The sequence below is a fragment of the Camarhynchus parvulus genome, chromosome 1 (assembly GCF_901933205.1).
Source record: "Camarhynchus parvulus chromosome 1, STF_HiC, whole genome shotgun sequence".
Taxonomy (NCBI): domain Eukaryota; kingdom Metazoa; phylum Chordata; class Aves; order Passeriformes; family Thraupidae; genus Camarhynchus; species Camarhynchus parvulus.
In genome coordinates, this window is record NC_044571.1 from 40,572,581 (window position 1) to 40,586,021 (window position 13,441).

The 13,441-nt window shown below is 44.3% G+C and overlaps 1 protein-coding gene across 4 annotated transcripts in view; it reads right to left on the reverse strand.

Annotated features, from left to right (window-relative positions):
- Positions 1-12,185, reverse strand: part of MBNL2 (muscleblind like splicing regulator 2) — a 106,557-nt gene extending 94,372 nt beyond the window's left edge. For all 4 annotated transcript variants that reach the window (XM_030962718.1, XM_030962727.1, XM_030962692.1 and 1 more), the window contains exon 1: positions 12,054-12,185. The gene's annotated coding sequence lies outside the window, so the exon portion shown is untranslated. The remainder of the gene's footprint in view (positions 1-12,053) is intronic.
- Between the last annotated feature and the right edge of the window lie 1,256 nt (positions 12,186-13,441).

Below are 13,441 nucleotides of genomic sequence, written 5' to 3' on the forward strand. Positions count from 1 at the left end.
ATCAGCCAGAGAAGAACTGCAGTTCACTCCAACGAGGCTTTTGTAGCTGAGTGTTTGAGGCACATACACCAGGTGCCATGGAGAGCTGAGCTGCCTCAGGATTGTAGCCTTATGCACTTAGCTCGAAATACATTTGACCAAATATAAACAACCACATTTCACTGAGTCACTCTACTCCCCCTCTCTCTTTATAGTCACTGAAGAGAAATAGGCATTTGTGGGCTGTGATTCATCCTATCCCAAAGTAGCTATTCTAAGAGATTCCATCATATCCTAAAAGCATCTGTGTTTCTGTATTGGTTACCTGAGATGGTCACCCTTAGGCTTCTTCTATCATGTCCTTCATTAAACATGTAGGAGATGAAATCTTACTACAGAAGAAGCCTTATTAGGAACATAAATATTTAGATATTTCCGTTACATGCACTGGACAGCACTTTAGATTTTCAAAATCAGCTCAAATAACTAAAGACATTAGCATAGAGCTAAAGGACACCTGTATTTTGACAATGTACAGTTACAGCTTTGGTGTAAATCCTCAGCTTGCCATAAGCATGTTCCAGCTATGTTGCTATATAAGCTACATAAGCTTGTTCTCTAAGCTATGCTGAACATGTTCCAGGTTTTTTTTTCCCCCCTGACTGAACAGCAATCTTTGCACTCACTCACGCTTTCCTCCTCTGAACAACTGACGGACACCAAATTAACCTAAGAAGAGTTGAACCCAGATTCACCTCTTGATTTTCTTCTTTGTTTTGGAGAGGACATTTTTGGGGAGAGGGAAGGTTGGTAAAACAACCATTATCTTGCTGACTCTATAAGGCAGATACTATAAACTGGCAAAATAATAAGCTCAGAAAAATAAATCGGCAAACCACCTACACTGCCTTACTCTTAGAACACTGACTTATGGAAAAGTTTTTTTCAGGAGAGTGATTCTGTTTTTCTTCATGACAGCTGAATAAAAAGCAGTTTTCAGTTTGCTCATCTGAAACACCAAATCATAGAAGTATTAAAACTGAAATTTTAATAATCCAAATCCAGATATCTAGTTTCTTCTAGACGGCCTAGGGAATTTCTGTTGGCCTTCAGTGGCCATCACTGGAAGGGCTGGGTTACTGGTATGTCTTATATTTGCCATCCCCACACAGATGTCCCAGATATAAAATTGTCTAATACCATTTTAGATGCCATATATTTAGATACCTGTACTCATCCAAAAATGCAACCATTTCCTCAGAAATATTCCTATCAGAACAGATCTTCCCAAATCTTCCAGCAGAATGTAAAAGGGTTATATACAAAACAAAAACCCTTTATCATCAGCTGCTGAACCCTGTCCAGAATATGTTTTATGAATCACAAGGAATCACAGTGTAATCACATATTTAAGCCAGAAACATGTATCATAAATTCAAGATAAATCTCTCTGCTAACTGACTTCATGTCCCCCTCATTTGTACAATACATGCCATGGCCAGGGACTTACCTGATGGAAGCCTCCTGAGCCTTTGACTTCAGCTGAAATAAACACCAAATGCTTAAGCCTTCATAAAAATGTATTGCAAATCCATGGGGTTAGAAAGAATACTTCCCAAATGTGTCAAATTAAGAAGAAAATGAGTGTTGTACCTTTAGTTTTTAATACTCAGCTGGAAACAATGCAAAGGTGTAATCCAGCCCTATCCACTGATGCATAAATCATCTTTAGTGAGACCCCCATGCACTGGGAAGTTCTACCATTGCTGATAAAAACATGCTCCTTCCTCCTCAGACCCCTCCATGACTAATTTCCTCCATACCCATTGTTCTGGCCTCAGATTTGGAGTAGTTCCTATTCAAAGCCACAACAGGAGGAAACCATCTGATAAATCACCTTTTCATAAAACCTACTAACCTCAGCCACAAAGTCACGTGGGCACAGGAAAACCCTCTTGTGTTTCAAGGAATGTAGTGGAGGATGCATATACTAAACTTCTGCCCCTTATCTTGGGGATTTCCAACATACTGGGAAGACACAGGAGCAAGAGTTGTCCTCCAAGAAGCTCCAAGTAAATGACTAAAATTAGTACTTCATGTAACTATATGAGAGATGTATTCCAAGTAAGTTTTCTACATGCAAACACAGTATTTTTTAAATCTATGAAGTTTCAGTTATCAGCCTCAAATATATTTGAAATCATGCATATAATTCAAGCAATGGCTCTAAATAATACATCTTTAAATGAGTGATGTAATAAGAACTCTCTAATTATCCTTTAAATCAAAAGCTCTATTTTATTAATCCATTATGAACCCAAAGCGAAAAAATGCTACTGAAACTAAGCTACATTTTGAATTTTCCCATCTTCAATTAGCACAAAAATAATTCAACTTGCTTTTCCTAATTCATTAAAATTATGCTATTGTTTTTGCACACTATTGCAATACAGGTGTAAAACAACCTAATTTAGGAGGTGATGCTGCCTCCCATTTCTCTACAAGCTGCCTCTTAACAGCCTGAGTCTGTAGGGCAGATGCTCAGGGGCATGCAGCAAAATCAGCAAGCAATCTCCACTGTAAGCAGAGAAAATAGGCTCCAGGAAACTTCACAGAAAATGAAAGCCAATTGGATAATTTTTGTTTTTTAAAATCAGTAAGAGCAGCTTTCCATCCCTCACCCTTTTAGAGCAATTAATAACCCACACATGTAAGAGCAGAGGACTCTATATAATTAAAAAAGCATTACTTTGGCAAGAAGAGAGGGCCTGGAGTATGTAAGTGCAGGGTTTTATTTCTTTCCACGAAGTATGGATGACAGGTAGGAGAAAGCTATGCCAAGTGAACTGTTGGCAAGCAACTAGTCTTTTGGTTAACAGGCAGCTCTGTTTTGTGAAGTCTATGAGTTTATGCTCACTTAGGCAAGCTTTTCTTTAAACATTAGACTTAGATGTATTCAGTCATGAGTTTTGCACCCAATTTCCATTTGCACCTCAAAAGAGGTTGCTTTGTTTCAGCTTGTTTTCTGATTACTGTGAAGTGTCAGGAACACTTTGTAGTATAATGCTTTTAAACATTACATGTGGATCTTTGCCTAATTACTCTGCCACAAAATACTATATACATGAACCTTCAGTTTTCCCAAATGTCATGTAACAGAAACCAAGAAATAAGTAACTGTAAAAACAAAGAGAAACAAGAATTGTTTTCACATAGAAAAAAATAAGCAAACAAGTATGAGTAATGCAGGGCAAGAAACAAGGTCCTCTAGCAGAAGTACTGTGTGGGATAAAATGGCATCCAACAGCATGACCTCTGAAAACAGCATGTTTCGAGTAGCACATGTCAATATTTAATCCCACCACCAGAAAATGAAGCAAACTACAGAAAAAAATGCTTCAAAAATCAAAATGCATACAGGAATTCATTCACCAGAGACCTAAAGAGGGAACGGAGAGTTTATGTGTAGGGAAATGTCTATAAAGGGATAGCATCCAGCTTTCTAACACAGCTACTTCACCCAGTCTGTATTTTTCTCCAACTCTCTTCTTCCTCTCTCTCTCTCAAAAAAAAGTGTTATAAATTGACAAAACCATTCATTTGGCTGTTCCCCCTCATATCAGTTCTCATAAGGATAAAATAAAACTACTAACACATATTAGAATATACCACTAACACAATAAGATTAGAATATATCCTGTCTGCTACCTTTGGCTTACCTAAAGGTAGTATTACTAGAGGAAAGGGGAATGCAGGGAAAAAGTACAAGATTAAGATTGCAAAGGTCTCTTGCTGTGGGGTGTATAGTCTTATAAACTTAAGATTTTAAACTAAATTTCACTGCAGACCATCTGTAGTGGTCTACCTTTTGGCAACTGCAATGCCACCTCATCCCCCAAAGCTATCTTCAGCAGACCCACAAGGAGAGGTTTGCCTGTTAGGGCAGGATTGTATTAACCATCAAAGAGTTCTGTCCCTTCCTTCAGGGACAGGTAAGAACAAAAGAAACCTGTTGACAAAAATATTCTGCTGGTCCTAAGGTCATAAATACTTAGATGAACAATACTAATCTAAGTATAGTACATGGAAACATTACTGGATGAACTACATGAAAGTAAGTTTACCATCAAGCATCCCACAGTAGCTGGTCAGCTCAGTCCAAAGTTGTCTAAAAAATTCTTCATTTGAGAAGGAAGGTGTGGGGAGAATTCTCCTAGAAACTTTGATTGTAAGAAACCTAAGGGGCTTTCTTACCTAGTCCAACTTCTGCCTCAAAAGAAAACTATCATCAAGAGCAGACTGGGTCAGCATGGCTTTGCCTTGATGAGTCCTGAGAAGCTCAGAGGACAGATACTTGCTCCTTTGGACACCCTGCTGGTGCGCTGCACTACTCTCCTAGTAACAAGATTTTTCCAACATCCAACCTGAATCTCCAAAGAAACAACTGGTTGTCACTCTCCCTTGATATCACCTGGGACTACTAAGTACAGTTTGGTCCTACTATTTTTATAATCATCCTCCAATAGCTGTAATAGCTACTAGACTGTCCTTTTTCATCCGAGCAAATAAGCCCAGCTCCCTCAACCTAGACCCCTACTAAAAGTAACTTTTCACTGGAGCTAGACATGGCAATGGAACTTCATTTGAGCTAGAAGTACTGTCTTGACAAAAGCTGTGACCATGTGCTCAATTAACACTGGATGCACTAGAAAGACTTCTGCTTTTCCCTTTACTACTGGCTGCATATACAAGGGACTACTACTCAGATGTTTTGCATTTGCTTCTTTTGATTCCCCTTTGTACTGCTGACAGAAGAGATATGTTAAAAGCCTTGCATCCTATACAGAAATGTCCACAAAATTTCAGACCTTTCTATTTCAGTACTCTCAGATATTTTGCATATTGAATGCACTTCTATTTTACAAAGGTATCTAAAATCAAGCCACCTAACAATAAAAAATGAAGTTACCAGTGCTTATTTTCTATAGGAGTTCTTTATGGGTCCTTTAAAAACCCCCAAATTTTATCCAGCTGTTTCCAATTATGGCCATCTCTAAAGATTTCTTTTTGAGACAATGTAAGTTCAAGAGTACTGGCAGCTAAAAAAAAAAAAAAGGAAAAAAGTGGGGGAAAAAGTCAAATCAAAAAATCTTTATGGATATCCATTCATTCTGCTTCTTTTTTCAGTCTATTATGCAGAAATCAACCAATAACTAAGAACCCGCTGACAAAATCTTGCTGGAGTAAGCAAAGTGGAACTACAGCAGTTTCAATTATTCTTCCTGTTTAGAAAATTCATTATTTCAATCCTAAAAGCCTTCTGCACAGTTCTGCACTAATGACATTTTGCCCCACCCCAGTATGTTTCCAGCAGCAGACTCCACCAGGGACTCAGCAGCAGTGGGGACCAGCTCTAGCACATTACGAACTGCTCGTACCACGTAAGGAAAAACACTTCAGTCATCTTTGAAATTTGTAAAGAAGTATGGTGTAAGCTTTCCAGAAAGCAAGTACAGTGCTGTAGTAATCCTCCTGCCAGCCCCAGGGCCGTCACCACAATTCAGATGACCAAACTCTTCTGCTGCTTTGTGAGGGAGGAGTATTGAGATCCACCCAGCTCTGGCCTCCAGTTCTTGCCACACCATTAGTCAAGTGGCCCCTTTACAGCTCAGGAAGCGGACAGATTTTTCTTCTCCTTCCTCTAACTCACAACAGCAAGGACAGGTTATTTTAAAATAAAAAATGACTGCCTGAAACCACCAACACCATCTTCTGATGGAACGTGTCTTAATCTGAACATTACCCTGCCCTCATCCTTCCTGTCCACACGGCTCCCATAGGAGGTATATCCAGATCTAACCATTCCTAAAATTCAACAGCTTGTGCCTCCAAGACAAATCACATGCCTGTCTTGTGGGACCCAGCAATCCGAATGACATGGCACACTTCATCTGCCATGGTATAAACTGGATTGGGTTTTCCAAGGAATTAGAGGGAAAGAACCAGAGAAATCAGATACTTTCTGGTAGCTGCAAGTAGCAGAAGAAATACACTCCACTATGAACAGGAAGCAAAGAGCACAAAGCATTATGAAATTAAATTAATGAATTGAGTAATGTAAGACCTACCTCCAACTGCCAACAGGCAACACACAATCCTGAGAGTGAAATACATGATATACATTGCATCACCCAAAGCTCTCTCTAGATGAGAGATAAATCCCATGTCTTTTTTCCCTGCTCCTCACAATACAGGGTCCAAGACAAGCAGACACCAAGAAGCACTTTGTTCACCTGTTCTGCAAATGTGAAATCTAAGGTGCTTATATTAAAGCATCTTTATTAGATTTCATTAACCTAAAAAGCCAAAGCTAAAATTTATTCACTCGAAGATTACAATAAAGAAATAGCTTTAGGAAGGCTAGCTTAATATCTTGCAATAGCAGAATGGCAGTGGTAGCAGAATGTCCCAGAATTACGAAGCTTCAGAATTTCAGCAGATACTTTGACACAAGGTTGAACATGATAAAATCCCCAAACCTTATCACCTGGTGTTTTTTAAGAAAAGCCAATTCCTCATAGTCCTCTTGGCACCTTCACAGATCACACCTGGAACAACCTGCAAAGCTGATCATATTGTTGACACTTGACAGAGAAGTTGAACATTATGGATATCACAGCACTACTTCAGTTATGCAAAGAGTATTGCCTCATTCAGAGAAGTGAAAGCATGGCCAGCTTCCCAGGAACCAGAGAAAGCCTAAGCAGAGTAAGGACTGAGAAAGTCCAGAATCTTTCAGATATCATCAACAGCAGCAGAGCAAGGGCCTGAGGGCTCAGAGACTCACACATCAGAAATGATCAAAACCACAGTCAACTCCTGACAAACACTGCTCCAGTGACATACCCAACCATCACCTTGATGTCATCTGTCAGTATCTCACCATAGGCACAGGACAGAAACTCTCAAATGAAGAAATGGCCAATAAATGCTGAATAATCAAAGCCTATGCTAAGGGTTTCCATGCTGAAAGACATACTGCACAGCAAGGAAATACTCCCCTTTGTGAAAGCCTTGCGCACGCTTGGAAAGCCCTCTCAGGAAACAAAACTGTGCCTCGCCCATATCCACCAACAGCCAGCTTACACAGCTCAAGCCAGTCATATTTAGACATCTCCTAATCTTAAAACAGTGTCTTTTTTTCTCTGAGACCTCTGAATTCAACCATGCTCCTTCCAGTATGAAATCATTAACAAAATACTTGGAAGTCTTCTTCCTCCTTGAAAATGTAACAGTGCTACCGCTGCTGAGGAAACTCATGGTGGATATACTGTCCTGAACTGGCACTGGCACTGGTTAGTGCCAAATCTCCCATTCCTGAAAAAGATAAGCAGCAATACCAACTACTGGCTCACTTCAGGAAGCCCAGTGATACAGGCCAGGGACATCAAACTAGAGAAAGGACATGGATCTTCCCATAGTTCAAATTATCTCTTTTCAGAGGAGGTATGGGATGATATAAACTCAGCCTCACAGACCTCCTTTTTGATACCATCAGGCACGAAATATTTGTCTCTCACCGGGGTGGATATCTCAAAGGGTCCACAAAAATATAGTTTGGGTCCTTCCTAGATAAACTAGGGGCAATGGAGAAAAGGCAGCAGCAGAAAGGTGCTTCCACATCACCTCTTCCATCCCCCTGTAGAGACCTACGAAGCTCTATTCCCTATACACTAGTTTCTAACATCAGTGTCAAACCACCAGGTGAATTAGCCAGCAACAATCTCAAATTCTGCCAGTGTGAAAACACAACAGACCTATTTAACCTTCAGATCAAACAACTGCAGCACCATCCAAGCAAGGAGGAATAGCTGAAGTTAAACCTAAACCTGGAATTCAGTGGAGAACAGAAGAAAGCCCTGTCAAGAGTTTGCAGCCACAAGATTTGTTGCTTTAAGATACACGATCCCAGCTGGTCATAGGTCAGAAGTATTTCTGGACTTTACACTGACATTATACTTTCATACTGAAACACTACTCAATAACAGCATTGCTGTCTCAGCTCTATCTAGGCAAAGAGTCATCTGTGTCCCCATGGGCAGCCCATGAAGCCTTCCAACCTAGGAAATCCGATTACTCCAGAATGTGTTATGTCCTTCCCTAGGAACACAGCGTGATACCATCATCCTCCCATGTTCCAGGCTGCATCCTCACAGAGCTCAAACATCAACCCAGTATCTTACAGTTCCCTGAGGCCCCAGCCCCGGGCAGCAGCAGGGCTACCTCGGGCTCTGCAGAGGAACAGCCCCTGACAGTCATCACTGCCATCAGTCACCCAACGCAAGCTCAACGTGGTGGCATGCAGCTGCAAGGCAAGATAAACTGTTGAGTTCTTCAGCACTTCAAGATTTTTGAGGAGGTCTACTCTTTCTTCATACCTGTAGTTGATTGAGCCATATATTTTTATTCCAAAGCCAGCTGAGTGTTTTGATACTGTGTTTCTCTAAAGCCCTAAGCCAATCGATTGTGTCAAACACAGTTACCACAAATAATCCAACCACAATGATCAAGACAGCAAAATGCACAGGGAAAGAAAGTATCAGCAGTAGAAAAGAAAGAGATTGTTTTTATTTTTGAAGGTTTATTCACGAGAAATGAGTGACTTGAAACTGAAAAGCATTTTTGATTAACACTCTGCCTTGACTTTCATTTCAATGACATTTTAATGAACACTTTCTAAGTAGCTCTACTTGCAAATGAACGTGGGAGAATATTGAAGAGAGGTAATGGGAGGAGAAAAGAATAATCCATCAGTCATTTTATTTCTTAGGTGCCTCTGAGAAAATAAATAAAATTCATCAGGGGAAAAGTGATCCAGCAAAGATTTGACTGTTAAAAGACATCTGGAAAGGAATAATAAGTAGAATGGAAGAGTCTGAATTATGATAGAGGGCTATGAAGAAAGATACAGTGTGATCTGGAAGCCAATTAGGTGACTTTGTAATTCTTAAAAGATGAAGGCAGTGTGTTCACATCTGTCCTGAGTACTTCAGCCACAGACAGCTAACAATAACGTGTCAGAAAAAAATTTATAGAAGAGCAGTAAATGTGATTGTAGGACTGGCTGGAGCCATGAGGAGTGAGATTTCTACCCTGGTAACTGACAGCATGAAAATACCTTCTTTGATAACAAGTTTAATATGATTCATAGTTCTTTATTTCTATTTTTATTGCTAGATTCAACAAAATTCAGAAACGCTCAAGTAGAGCTATAGTAAGACCTGTGAGGGCCTATTAAAAGGGGAGTGGGGAGTGAAGGCAATATAAACAAGAAAACCGTTCATTCACGTAGCATGGAATGACTTTCAGTGAGAACATGCCAAATCTAAATAAATTAGGCTATATAATTCTACTTGGCAGCATAAGGAGTAAAATAATCATGCAGTGTTGCTGAGATTCCAAGAGCTACCCAGAGGATGTAAAAAATCTAACACCATCAGGCAGCAATGGGAATACCAATTTAATACACTTTTTCCTTCTTCCTGCCATAAATCAGGACAAAAAGTTAACAGAACTTTTTCCAGTGCCTTGTAACCAAGCTTTTAACCCAAGGAAAAGCAAGACTAAGAAGGTTCCCCAAAGAGCAGTCACATGCCATGGGTGACAGCATTCATGTACTACTTTTGCTATGGTAGGTATCACCACAGCTTAAGAACCCCTAGGTTAGGAGAAAAAACATTTAGTACAGCACAGTACAATTCTACAGACTGCACCAGCAGAGAAACTGCAGAGCATCTGGAGTATAAGAGATGAAAATTTCACCCACAAAGTGTTAGCGGCAAGTAGACTTTATTTTTAATCTTCTTATGACAACTGTTATTCTATAAAAGCCAAATTTAAGAAAATGATGCTCAGATGAAGATTTCAGCATCACAATCCCAAACGTACTAATTTCAAAGATTGGAGATCTTGCCAGAGTTGCTGTTGACTAAACCCAGGCCATTTCTTCAGAGAGAGTGCCATAAATAATAGAGGAGATAAGTTTCAGAGGAGAAGGTATGTTGAAGTGACCCGTGTTATATCATCCACCCACCCATGTGCACAATGCAGATAGGTACCACTCCTGTGGTGGCAGCAGGGATGCCACAAGAGAACAGCCCATCTCTTCGGCTGCAGGAAAACAGGCACCGTCCCACACTTGCATGGACAGACAGACAGACCTCCACACTGTACAAATCACCAGGGTGGCCCACTGCTATTCCAAATTTCACGGACATGCAGATAAGCCACAGCATATGCCTGCAACTATGGCAGGTGCCGAAGACTGGCATGCCCCAACTGGGAGCTCCAGTCCATGGCAGAAGTTCTGTTGCTATGATCTCAAATGAGCCCCACTGGAGCTGGCACCTCACCACCACCTTATCACTGGAGAGAGAAACCACAGGGCTGGCTCTACCCAGGGGTTCATGCATCCTCTAAAAGCATGAGGTTTACACTGCACAAAAGGGCCTTGTCCACAGTGGGAAAAACTACATCCCTTCCAGCAGCAGTATCAACTGTACTCGACGAATGCAAATAGTATCCGTGCTAAATACAAGCTACAAATTGACATAATTGATGCTGGAGCAACTATTTTTTTAACTTTAAATATACCCAGAAACTGTATGAAAGACGTTTTCCACTAGTCCTTGAGAATAACTTTAGAGCATTTCCCAGAAGAGTTGAAATATGTATTTGGCCCTAAAGCTTACCGCAGGTACCTTTTTCATTTGTGCGGTGTGGTACGTGCACACACGAAGGGAAAATAGAGGACAGATGGTTAAATCTATGCATATTTACCGAGGTACGAATACCACGTTAAAATCATAAGCACAAGGCCAAGTCACATGTTTAAAATTAATTACACTTCCGCTACTACCTACAAGTCCACACTGCTTTAAAAATCTACAAGTCTGAACAAGATACGTCAGTGTGACACGATCACTTAAGTATATTAATCCCACATGGATATCCTCTGCAGCTGAATTAAAGGCACACAAGTTATTCCTTGCTACTGCTCAAATACATATTCAGCCACATTACTGTTGTCTGTTTCCCTCCCAGAAGAAATGTAAATATGCCCAAAAGAAACAGAAAACAAAACATCTGGAAACAGAAGCCTATAGGCAATGTTCTCACAGTTCAAAAAATACGTGTGCATATTCTGTGCATATGCAACAAATATATATGTACGTACAAGGAATAAATATATAGGGTATCCACACAAAACCAGGAGTAAGAAAAAATATTTAATTTCTGACAGTTTTTCCCCCTCTGTCACACTCACCTTCACGGGTGGCAGTCCCGTGTCGTGTCCCCCCCACGACCCTGCCCAGCGCTATTCCCTGCTGCCTGCAGCGAGCCCCCGGCGCAGGGATGAAGCGGGCGGGCATGGAGCGGGGAGGGAGTATTTGGAGGAAGCCGCTGGGGCGGCCACGGCCCCACGGGGCCCTTTCCCTTTCCCTTCCAGAAGTAACACAAAGTTATGACTCCCGCTCGCCGCTCTCCCCGCTCGCACGCCGTGCCAAATGCTGAGTTAACAAAACCATAAATCACCGCTGAACCAGACGCGACGGCCCGGCAGCAGCGCCCGCCGCCTCTCGCCCCGTCCCACGCCGCGGCGGCTTCCCCAGGGAAGCGAAGGGGAGGCGAGCGGCGGGGGCAGCGGGCACCCGAACGGACGCGGGGCTCGGGGCGCCTTCCCGCGCCCTTGGCGGCGGCAGCGGGGGAACCGCGGGTCCAGGTGCGGCGGGACGGGCAGCGGCGGCAGCTCCCCGCGCAGGGAGGCGCCGCGGGCCGCCGCGGCCGCCAAGCTCCCCCGGGGCCGGCGGCACCGCTGCCACGACTCCTGCCCGGGGCGCGGGCAAGCCGAAGTCCCGCCGCCGCCGCGCACCCCGCCGCGTCCCCGCGCGGCCCGGCCCCGCGGCCAGAGGACACGGGCTGTCCCCGCGCCGTGGCCCCGCAGTCGCCCCGGAGCGGGGGTGGGCTGGCGGCGGCGCGGGGAGGACTGGCGGCGGCGCGGGCGGCTGCCTTACCTCGGAGCGGAGCGCGGAGCGCGGGTACACCCGCTTCTCCCAGCCGGGCGGAGGCGGCTCCGCGCAGCGGCGGCTTGTCACCTCTCCCGCCGCGACCGCGACGGCGGCGGCTCCTCGCGTAGGGGCGGTCCGGCCCCTCCCTGCCGGGGCCGAGCGCCGCTCGCACCGCCCCGGGGCCGGGCCCGCCCGCCGCAGCCCGCGCCGTCCGGCCGCCGCCGGGGCCGGGGAAGGGGCAGCGGCCGCGCGGGGCCCGGGGCTCCGGCTGGGGTGCGGGCCGGCCCGCGGGGCTGTGCCTGGAGCCCGGCCTGCCTCCGGGACGGGCCCGAGCGTTTCCTCCGCAAAACAACGGGGGCAGCGGCGGGCGGGCGGTGCTGCAGAGCGGCCAAAATCCTGGGGTTGCGTCGTGTTGTTCGGCTTCCTTTTGACTGCTGGAGCTATGGCGTGTCACCGGTTACCGTGGACGATTTTCTGGAGGAAACAAACGCGTAGCTTGGCTCTCAGGGCTTATTCTTCCCGTATTTTGACCCGAATTCGTGAGCAGTATCTGTTCCTGTGAAGTGTCGTTCACAGGCAAAATGGGCTCTCTTCCCCTCGCCCGCAGCAGCCAGCGCAGGCCCCCGGTACCCCTCTGCCCCCGTTCTCCTACTGGCCGCTGTCCCTGGAACAAGGGTTGGCGCCTTTCCCTAAAAAGCATGGAATATTCCCCATACAGAAAGAGGGGCAGCTGCAGTGATTCCCGGTGTGCTTCCAGCCCATCAAACTGTGCTCGTGCTCGTGTGCCAGGTGAAGCTGAAGGTGCGGTGGTTCAGCGGAGCAGTGCCCGCTCCGGCCCAGCCACCCCTGGCCCCACGGTCCCAGCGAGCCCCTGCTCTGCGTGCGGCCAGGGCTGAAGCCTCGTCCGGCAAACCCCACAATTCATTTCCAGGCAGCTCGTGTCTCTGAACAGGGTCTCCAGAAAGCCAGGCAACATCCAGGGCTGAGGCCACAGCTGCCCCATCCTCGATGGTTCTTAGCCGCTGCAGCATCCCAATGTAAGGGTAGTGGAGCAGGAAACAAATCAGAAAGCAGCTGCAGTTCAATTTCAACTAAATTCCTTTAGATTGTCCCTGAGGTCTTTCACAAGGATCAGTAACTGAACTGCTACTGAAAAATGTGTTACATTTTGAGAAGAAAAGCGACCCTTTCAACTTAGACACATCCTTTTGGTGTTAGGAGGCTGAAAAAGAGGCAAAAAGAAAACCCAGGGTTTTAATTTTTTTTTAATTAAGTAATGAGCAGAGTGACAAATTATTATTTTAAGGCTAATGGAACCCTGTTTTAACCAGTCTGTTCAAGGCGACCCATGGTTAAATGTGTTTGAATATACCCAATGAAAAAAATTATGGTAA